This window comes from Clupea harengus, chromosome 14, assembly GCF_900700415.2.
Source record: "Clupea harengus chromosome 14, Ch_v2.0.2, whole genome shotgun sequence".
In the NCBI taxonomy this organism is placed as follows: Eukaryota; Metazoa; Chordata; class Actinopteri; order Clupeiformes; family Clupeidae; genus Clupea; species Clupea harengus.
The window spans coordinates 23,271,954-23,283,024 of record NC_045165.1 but is presented as its reverse complement, the minus strand read 5'-3'; the positions used below and the strand labels follow the sequence as shown (position 1 = coordinate 23,283,024).

The 11,071-nt window shown below is 39.9% G+C and overlaps 1 long non-coding RNA gene across 1 annotated transcript; it reads left to right on the top strand.

The window, feature by feature from the left end:
• The first annotated feature begins 4,457 nt into the window (after positions 1-4,457).
• LOC116223574 lies at positions 4,458-6,930 on the top strand. Its single transcript, XR_004165149.1, has 2 exons — positions 4,458-4,714; positions 5,662-6,930. It is a non-coding gene; the product is annotated as an uncharacterized LOC116223574 (long non-coding RNA).
• The last annotated feature ends 4,141 nt before the right edge of the window (positions 6,931-11,071 follow it).

Sequence of the window (11,071 nt, the reverse complement as noted above, 5' to 3'; positions counted from 1 at the left end):
GTCTGCACAGGCCACACCATATAGCTGTGCATCGTGCAGGGAAAGAATAGACTTCAGGTGGCATGAAAATGACAGCCTGCCCCACCTGGAGAGCACTTCAGTGGCGGTTTTAAACTATACGCTTCCAAATGCTTGGCCACGGAGGGGCCTTTGGGCTAAGTCCAGCTCTTTTGTTTGAGATGAACAGCTGCTCACTCTCTCTCTCTCTCTCTCTCTCTCTCACACTCTCTCTCTCTCGCTCTCTCTCTCTCTCTCTCCCTCTCTCCCTCTCTCTGTCTCTCTGTCTCTCTCTCTGTCTGTCTCTCCACTGAAGCTGTTTTCCTGTGTGCGCTTCTTCTTTTTTTTGGCTAGTCCTGGATTGCGCTCCTTCCACCAGTGTGTGTATCAGCAGAGAGCAGCCGTGTTCATGCACGAGAGCGCATCCAGTGCCCCTGCATCTCCCTCTGATCCCCAGTGGCGTGGGGAGAGACTATTGTTGTGGCGCGGATCACAGACAAGCACAATCCAGTGTGCCCACCGACACACACACACATACATACACACACACAAACACACACACACACACACACACACACACAATTGTGCTCATTTGCGCTTTCCAAAGAGGAACCTGATGGGAGCACAGGAGAATACATGATGACTTTGTTTTTAACAGTAACACTTGCAAGGGCTGCCTGTAGGAACTGTGCCGGTCATATGGTGTGGTGCTCTTTGGCAGAGCTAAACGATTTATTCAAGCAGCGCACAATTAAATTTAACACCTGGGAGTCATATCCCAAGTGATAAATGCTGTCAGACATCTTAAAACAGGAGTGTGGGAAAATAACTAGCGGCTTCTCATCTGTAACTCGCTTGTGGTGCTAAAAAGTTGTGTCTCAAGGGCCTGTGGGATGGACAGAGCCTTTGGGTGGGCATTGACAAAGCCCCACCTGACCTACTAGAAGGTCACATATACTTTTTCAATTACACTGGGGGGAGGATTTGCAAATTAGCCTTAATAATCTGGATGTTATAGCAAACAATTGGTTGGAAATGGATTCCAAAGGGGAGGATTTTTTTGTCCAGTCATTTAGATGGATGAGACCCCAGAAGCTGACTGAATGTTAACCATAGACTTCCAATCAGCAGGCCACAGCTCTGAGTTGCATAAACAGTGTAATATTTTGCCCATTAGTCTAAACCTGGTACCGTTTTAGCACCTCTGGTGGTGTCGAAATACCAAATTTATTCTCCATTAGTGTGTTTTAGGTATCAATTATTCATTTTATAAAATAGAACCCTAGTTTTACTGTAAATGTACAACCACTTTCTGTTTTTACACTTCTTTTATTAGCACAAGTGTACACACCAAAACCACTGACTCCCCATAAGTGGGCCAATCCCTCTGTCAGTGTCCACATTGCTAACCTATTTGCTAACCCCCCCTATTGCCATGGTGATTTGCAGGGGCATATTGTATCAGCAACCCTCTTATCCAGAGAACCACCAGAGAACTGTCCTTACAATGACAAACGTGTCAGTCAAGATGAATCAAGTCAGCTAGGTATTTCTGGAGAGCCGGCTTTTTTCGGTGTGGTCGGGGGCTACACGTGTGCTTGGTTAACCATCCAGTGCAAATGGAATCAGACTCACACTGATGTGTTGAGGTAAAACCGAGCTCAATGTAGGACAGTAATGTTGTGAATGCAGTTTTGTGAGGGAACATAAAGTGGATTCCTGGTTCTTCAGATTTTGAGTTCAAGTTCAAGGCTTTATTTGAGCACATCAAAGTTGCATTATTAGTTGGAGGGTGACATTCTACTGCATTAACAACGTTTTAGATGGTTTTTATCTTTTAAATTTGAGCTACTAGAGGGCTAACTTCTTCATACTCTGGGAAATAGCTGAACTAGGATCTGAAAAAATAACTCCATTTGGGAGTTAATTATTAATATTAATTAATCCATAATAAATCAGTGGGATTAACATGTGTGACAACAATCCCCAAGTGTTTGACATTTTACAGCTTTGGCAAAAGATTTTCAGATGATGACCATTTTTTATTCAGTGGATGATGAAAATATATTTTTGATGAAAAATCTTTTTCACGTTCTTAAATAAAACATTACCTTGTAAAAGCATGAGGGAAAACTAATGCAACATGCAAAGGATATATATGTAGGGAAAACCCAATGCCTGTGGAGTTGAATAATCAAAAACCAGATAGGGGATCTTTTTTATATGGGCTATAGACATTGCAATTGCATATAAGTAATGATAAAGACAATGCTATAGCTAATACAGTGCCTTCCAGAATTATTGGCACCCTTATGATTGAAAAGGCTGAAATGCCCCTTACTGTTTATCAAATGTTGTCATTGCTTAGTAAATAAAGAAAATATATTAAATCCACATGACAATTTATTTTTTGCCAAAAAACGTGTGTCGTAATCACTGACTATTTTGTGCAACTTGAGAACACAGAGGAAGAGATTTTTTGACCGATCCTCAATGCAGAGTCTCTCCAGATTTGGCAGAGTTCTGTGTCTTCTCTTGTGCACTCTCCTCTTGAGCTCAACCCACAGGTTTTCAATTGGTTTAAGGTCAGGGGACTGGGATGGCCTTCGTGTTCATTTAACCATCTTTGAGTGGATTTTGATGTGTGCTTTGAACCGTTGTCCTGCTGTAAGATCCAACATCGACTACGTTTTAACTTCTTGGCAAAGGTAGCCAGATTTGTATGTAAAATCACCTGGTACTTCCTGGAATCCATAATGCCATGTATGCAAACAATACTGCCAGGGCCTTTGAAAGAGAAACAAACGTCTTATGGTGGATTTGGAGACAAGATGCTACCAAACCAAACTCATACAAAATGTCCTTGTGTCGTCATCCAGGGCGGTTCATGATTTAAAATGTCTTAAACTTCTTCATGTTTGCCCTAACGGTTGTGTAGGCATTTTAATTCAAATGTGTTGGGGTGCCAATAATTGTGACGTGATTTTTTTTTAAGAATATCATTTTCACTGCTGGTTGCTATAATCTCAGACTAAATTTACCTCAAATAAAGGTACGATTATTTTCTATGGATACATGCAAGCATTGTCTGGACTCCTGTATAAGTTCGAGAAATGTTTTTGTGCATATTGAACATGTTTGGATCACATTTGCCATGCTAATGATGGCATCCTCGAGGCTTTCGCTGAATTCCCATGCCGTCTGTTGGCTCTTCTCTGCCTGTGCTAACGCTACAGAGAACACGTTGATGCACATATGCTCACTACCCCTCTCAGGCCTTTGTGGAGCGAGGAGCCTAGCGAGATGTCACATGCTTCTAGTATGTATTCTTGACTGCATTATTGAACTGCTTTAAAACTTTCCCAAGGCCACGCTGGGAAAACTGGCCACTAGCAACTAGCCCAGAGCTACAGTATGTTTAACTCAATGATCTAATCTCTGACAGTGAACAGTATTTGAGCAGCGCTGTATGCTTTTCTGCCTTTTTTCCATAGTGGTTTGAAATTCAATGAAGATTGTAATAGAGACATATGTAGACTTTTGTTGTTAGTATTATATGCTGTTGTCATTAAAGGGGATTTGTGGATCTCATTCATAGGCACATCAAAGGGTTTGTATCCAGCTGCAGTCTTATCCTTCTTTGTTGATTGCTCTAAATGTTATTTTTCGCAGCCCTAATCTCTGTCTCTCTGTCGATTCATTCTTCTATGTATTTATTTAATTCTTTGTGTGTGTTTTTGTGTGTGTTGTCTTCAGCAGATTGGTCTGAGAGAAAAGCTGCAGACTTTTTCTGGGAAAATGGTCAACACTGTGATCAGTGATGAAGAAAAGGGAATCCAAGACAAGGAGGGCAAGGAGGAGTCCATTCTGGCCATGCTTGGAATCATTGGGACCATACTAAACCTCGTTGTCATCATCTTTGTCTACATTTACACCACACTGTAGTCAACCCCTCCGCTGCTCCCGGAAGGCAAAGAATCACCCTGACTTCCCGCCATGCCTAATGGTTCAGACTCCAGACTGGCTGTCCAGGCCGTTGACTCGCCCGACTGCCACATAGATCTCAGACAATGTTATTACGGCAAGACTAACTTACGGTTACATCGAAAAAGGCCCCAGAGAATCACCAGGGCTTCCCGTTACTGGGTCACTACCACTGTCACAGAACAAGCCCTTACTCCACTGTAAATATGCATGAACATGCTTTACTGCTGTGATGATGGCCTCGTCACAAACATGGAGGAGCCAATGAAACTCTTTTCAGTGACTTTAAGTGAGCGAAATGAGCTTTCTAGCATTTTTTGATGTACTGTTTGAAATGGCACTGATGCTGTAGGTTAAACCCATTTATGAAATCCACAAATGGCAACTCTGTGCAGTATGTTGCTCACCTTGTCAAGGACATATTGAGTATAGTTGTAAATGCTTTATTTTACGCAATACATTTTGCATCTTGCGTATGACACTCCATAAATATGGGATTTTGTCAATCACGAAACATGAGCAAAAGAGCATGCCTGATTTAAGTGATGCATCCACACTTTTTACAAAGATGGAGATTTTACCATGAGGCATTCCTTTCAGAAGTGTTGTCTAGGAGCTGATTTTTTTTTGTCATGGTCTCAGAATCTGAAAGCAGCTGGCTGCAAAGGACCTCTACAGGAATCATGGATTCATTATCTTCATGATCAGCATTTAACTTCTATATAATGATCAGGTCAGTATCTGAGCTAGTGGTCATGCTTAATGTAAGGATGCCTCACGAAGGCTTTGCAAGTCTGCAATGTTTTTTTCTTAAATGCATCACCGTGTTTTATTTGATTGGTTTACTGCTCTGTTTTGTAGCTCATTTGTAGGGTAGGATGAAATAGATGCATTTGTGTTCTACACAGTTGTAACGAGCTATTTCAGTATTTTTCAGCTTATATTGCCTTATGAAATAAAAAGGGAATTTGAATCTTATATCCATGGATATGGAATGGTTGTATCTAACCTTGGATAGAACTTCTTAAAAGTGTATTTTCTCCTGTTTTTCGAAATTTTAGATATCCCTTTAATCACACATTCACAGTATGCTAGCGGTATTTTATCTACTTTATTAAGTTTTCAAAATATGTACATACTTGTGAAATGGCTCTAAATTTACAGTCAATACTATCATTACTGACCTTGGTAAATAATTATTTCAGAAGTATTTCATTTTTCGTTACATATATATGTGAGTAATGCAGTTTAGAAGACATGGTTTCTTCCATATGAACATTAACACATTTTGCCAAGTTACACACAGGCGTTGAAGGTACATTCTAATCAACATGACATCATGAAGCCCTGTAGTGCTGATTCTAGTTCTGTCCATTTTTACTGTAAAAGTTCCTAACGTTCTTTTACTTAAATCATTGAATGATGGATGTCGCTGGTTTATTCACCTGTGTCTAAACTAAAAATACTGAAATGACTAAAATCATATCTGTGTGCAGTCCTTCATATACAGCAATGCATCCCAAACCCTGTTTGCATCCCAAACAATTTGATCTTATAAGCTCTTTTAAAAGTAACTTCTTAATTTTAACTAACACCATAATGTGAATTGTGTCAAAAGAAGAAACATTTTTTGAGTAGCCATACTGTTTTATTTACTGAAAAACCTTTTCTTCTGAGCAGGTTTCGGGTAAGGATGGACTGTAATTGGCGACTTTACATTTCTGCACGAATAAATCAGTATTGTCAAATGTCTGCTTAGGGCACTGCTGTCTCTCTCTGCTCATGTTGCACACTGGCTAATGTTTTTGAGAGTCAACAAACCCTTGAGTTTCTCATTCTAGTTCCAATTCATTGTACAGCGGAATTTGTTTTAATGCTATTGTTGATCAACCCTGTAATGTGTGACTTTTATTTCCCCAAGTTGATTAGAGTTCCAAAGGTGTTGGAGTTATGATATATGGACAGGTATTTAGCAGTTTAGCATGACATAGATAGAGGACACGAAGCACAATTCATGTAGGCTCTGTACGGTATGAATGTATGTTCATTATGAAGGCCTACTGTATGTGTTTACAGTGTGCTAATGTGTCTTACTGTGGGACTCCCCTCTTTTCGCCTCATGTGCCTGCATTTAAGACATCGCCATCATCTGTTACTCTGGACATTATACAAAAAGATGACTTAACAGTTTCAGTACGTGCCCAGAACTCAACTGAGTCTTCACATCTACATGTGCCATGACAACCATTTCCAATGAAAATAGTGTGGAATACCTTCGGAGTATCACACACACGTTTTTTTTGTTTGTTTTAAAAACTCTGTCAGATATTGGGCTTTGTTTGTTTTAAAAACTCCGTCAAGTTGAAGTTTGGACTCATGAAAGCTTACATTTTGAGACTTCTGTGCCTCTACCCTTCACAATACCTGGAGGAAATGGAGGCAATTGGAATCTGTGCAGTTAAATCTGTGCAGTTGAATCTGTGCTGTTAAAATGGCTAATTATGAGAATGTATTTGAATTAAGTAATGAATCATATACATAGGCCATGTAAAGTTTGTCTTGTATGTCATTTCTTTGTGACACGGGATTGATTAGATAGTGTAAGTGACTGAAGTTACTGTAAAAACCTGTGATAAGGCGCAGCCCAAGAATGTCTACCCTCACTATCATGACAAAGCATGGGGAGGAAAGATCATTTCTATCTAAATGCTTTCTATTGGGATTTATTAACAGCTTCAGTATATTATTTACATAAATCCTCCAGTTTCAAACTTGTTTAAAATAATGTGAGGTAAATTATGTGTTTCCCCCCTTGGAAATAAGGATTCATCTGGTGTGTTTTCTAATTTGGCAGGATGGTTATAAATTGTACAATTGCAACACTGCAAAGTTTAAAGCTGGCTGATTTGTTAACAACAATCAAAACCAAATAAAAATTAAATACCAACACCTCTCTTGCACGCAACACATTTGTGTCATTAAAATTCACTACATAAAACAGGTGACAATGTAGGACAAGGATGTGTTTAGACTAAGAAGCATTTTTTTTTAAAGCACTACTCAAACTACAGAGCAAACCTAACCAGCTTAAGACCTACCTTAGAATACACTCTCTATTGAAGTAGCAGAGATGAAACTGTGCTTCAGTGACTACACCATCTCACACAATGAGACAGATCCCCGTCAAATCTCAAATCAGTCTGAAGGATGGAAAGAGAGAGGGGGCATAACGGGCAGGAACAAAAGCAGCAGAAACCAAACAAGTTTATTTTTGTCCTGTCTCTTTCTTTTTGCCTGCATCATTTAAGTCATATAAGTGTCAGAATAATTTTTCTACTCCTGCAGAAGCCCCTCAAGATTTGTAACAGACTGGAATAATCTTGTTTGGGGGGGAGAGAAATAAATATAAAAAAAACTAAAACAGCTTAACTCCACATTTCTTGAATATATTGGATTAGGCAGTGAACCAAGTAAACAATGTTGTTTGAAGTTCCACAGCTGCTGGAGCTCCCACATGCCCAGGAGCCTCTGTTCTGAGCTATTGTCTTACCTGGATGTGGAACACAGCCTGAGATCACGTTGAGGCTCTAATGTGCTCACTGGGAAAAAATGTTTTCAGGGTTTTTGCGCAATGTGCTCAATTTATGAATTTAAAGAAGTCTAATTATGCCCCTGTAAGACTCAAATTGACCAATGGTGATTGTGTGTCTGGGTGTATATGTGTGTGTGTGTGTCTGTGTTTTAATGCCCTGTAATTCTCTCTAATTGGTATTTTGTTCTTTCGATGAGATATGCTAGACACTAATTGTCAGAGAAGTTAACAGTGGTCATAGTCAGTACATCTGTTTGCATAAAATCATCCCAATGCTTTAAGCAATCAGCTCAAGAGCTTTAGGTTAAATCAATCATTTGTTCACCTATAGGAATATTGAGTTGAAACTGATTTCCAGAGTTTTGCATTTGTATTGTTTCTTGTGAAAAATCTGTTTGGCTGTTTAAACAGTTTCAACATGCTTAATTACATCCTGAACATGGGGCTGTTATGGTTCTGGCTGACTTCATTCTAGGAACCAGATCTTGAGGAACATAGACCTACTGTACATTTTATTTTGAGATCTAGGTATAGGTAGACTGAACTGAGGGCCAGACTTCGGCTTAGTGAAAGGGGAGCTTCTCTATTGGGTTCCTCTTTTATTGTCTTCATTCCCTATTCTCTCCATGTTTATTGTGTATTGGCTGCAAACCAACAGAGAATGGTGTTTCTCTTTGATGTCATTCCAGTTGCAAACCTTTGTTTCTGTTCTGTGAAAACAAGCCTCAAGTCTCATTTTGATGGTACGACAGCAATAATTAGCAAGGCACTTAATTACAACACTTTTTGATTTTTCTAACCACACAGTTTTTGCTCTTCTTTGCAGGATAACAAGGAGTATTATCACTATTAACAGCTCAAATATGTATATTGTATCGTGTGCCTGTGTACATAGACTGCCTTTGCGATTTTGCCATTTTGTAGACAGCAGAGATAACAGTGCAAACTTCACACTGATTTTCTTGGCACACCTCCCAGACTATAATACATTCATAATGTAAGGTATCCAAGCTAATCACAATCAGTCACCATGTTTTGAAATCTTTTCACTTGTGGTTGTTAAGTGAAGAACTAGCATTGACAAAGGATAGATAATGAGAGGAGAGTAGATAGCTGATTTTGCAGCCTTCAGTAACAGGCTGTGAGCTGTCCGTGGTCCTGTCTGTGGAGCGACACACATACACGTCCAAGTGTAACTGGGATGTGTTTCAAAAGCATTGCCACTCAAGAAAGGTTGAGTTACACTTCATCACAGTATGATTTATAGCATCATATTATATATCAGAATAGAATCCCATAGCATATAGTAGCATTGGCTGAATCTAGTTGGCACTGGAGGACCAGTTCCCTGTTTTAGTGTTGTACACGGAGGGTGATGACAACCCTATTTGCAAGTGCATGTTGACTTATCGTTATGACTGTTTGAACAGAACATTTGGCAGTTTGCACAATTAGGGCAAACCCAATCAACTCACATGCAAACAAAGACATTATATAAAATCCATAATAACAAAGTATCCACCACAGATGTCATGCTTCATTTTGAAGTATTTTTTCCACTCCCAGAGTTGCTATCCTCTTATGGTAAAAAAAGACTTAAGTAAAAGGAATAAATACACACTTGTCTGACATACATGACTAAATAAGTTGCTGTTTTTTCACCAATATATAGTTTGACATGGCCTCTGAGTATTCCCAGTTTATTTTTAAAACATACAGATCTCTATGCTAGTGTAAAATCACAGATATGTGGTTAATTGAATATCATCAACTCATAAATATTTAGCATTTATAGTAATCAGTGTTTCATCTTTTCACAACCTTTTTCTCTGTAATTGTGGCTTGTGTTTCACATACAAATTATTCATCCAGTCCAACCTTGGAGCAGTTAAAAGTAGATTACATATTTTAAGTACAGTATCACCCAGAGCTGTAAAGAAAAATTAAGTCTTGATTAGTCTTGTGTATGTTTCTTCATTCCATTAATCTATTTTCTCCTCATTAACAATACATTAATGATTTATTTTGCTCTTTTATCTAATGTATCCTTCACCACTGTGCTTCCAAATATACCTTGGGGCAAGGTCTTTCTTTAGCCGAGAACTAACTCTCATTTATCCAGCCTTCACAAAGAAAGTAAAAATGGGCCGTTGTGAGGAAGTGTGGGAAAGAACTGCAGGTTATTTTTTATGTGAATTTGTCTTCAAAGTGACTTTATAATTGGGAGTCCATACTATTGCGCTCAACAGAATAGACTCGGGCAACATGACATCAACGTGAGGTATTTTTGCTGGCCACACCCCTTTTGGGGTGAAAACAAAGCGGGAAAAGTGACTGGCGGCAAATGGGAGATAGAGGCTCACTGGGCCTAAAGGTTACTGTGCCAGGTCTTCATTTCCTCTTGGTATGAAATGTGGGACGGGAGAGCAGATGAAGACTTTTGTGGCTTTATAGGCTTTTTGGAGAGAAGACCCCAATGCAGTTATGGCCGGTAGCGTAATATGTAACCTATTTGTATTCTACATTTTATAATACAATCATTGACAGAAAATGTATGTGTATTGTATACAAGGCTATACAATAATTACTGAAAAGGCAAAGACGTCAGTAGATCGGGAAAAACCCTCAATATAATGTTAGCATGCTATGCAGTGTTTGCAGCAGGTTAATGTAGCTACCGAGAAATGTTAGCTTACCATGTAATTTAATTTAAGATGAAAAAAGCATAACAATTTAACCTCTTGAGGTGGGGGTTGGCAGAAATGTGCGGGCGGCATCAAGGAGTGAGGAGTGTTGGTCTTCCATTGACCAGGGAACGTTTGTGGTAGGGATGAAGTCAGTAAGAGAAAAATGCCCAGGGACACCATAATGGGCAATCCAAGCGCCAATGAAAGGAGGCCACATCAGCTGTTGTCGTGGATGACAGTGGAACTGCCCCTGGACACCTTGTGGTTCTATTGACCATTCTTAAAAGGTGAGTAAAACCCTTGGAAGGAGAGAGGGCCCACAAGGTCTACATGAACATTGTCAAAACACTATGCCAGGACTGCAAACGGGCTCCAATGGGGCCCTAATTTGGTGAGGGACCTTTGCGAGTTGACAGTCGTAGCCTATTCACGGACGTCTTTCTACATGCCGTGCCAAACAAACCTAGCTGGAATGAGACACTGTGTAGGTTTCCTCCCAGGGGACTGCGAGGCCGTGGATTGAATACAAACTTGCTGTCTCCAGCACTAAGGTATCACTGGGCGAGAATGTGAGGCCGACATGTTAAAGAGCAGTATAGCCTCCGCCTCTGTGAAAGGTACATACGCCAACTGTAGGGCTGTCCTGAGGGCCAGGATGGCCAGGTCCAAAACATAGTCCATGGCCATACACGCATAGTCAATTCCCAGGTGGATGGTCCCAATTAGAGCACAGGAGAGGCAGCCAACAACAAGGTTGTGTTTCCCATTTTAGTGTTGAATGTCTGTGGTAAACCTAGAATAAACTTGCTGG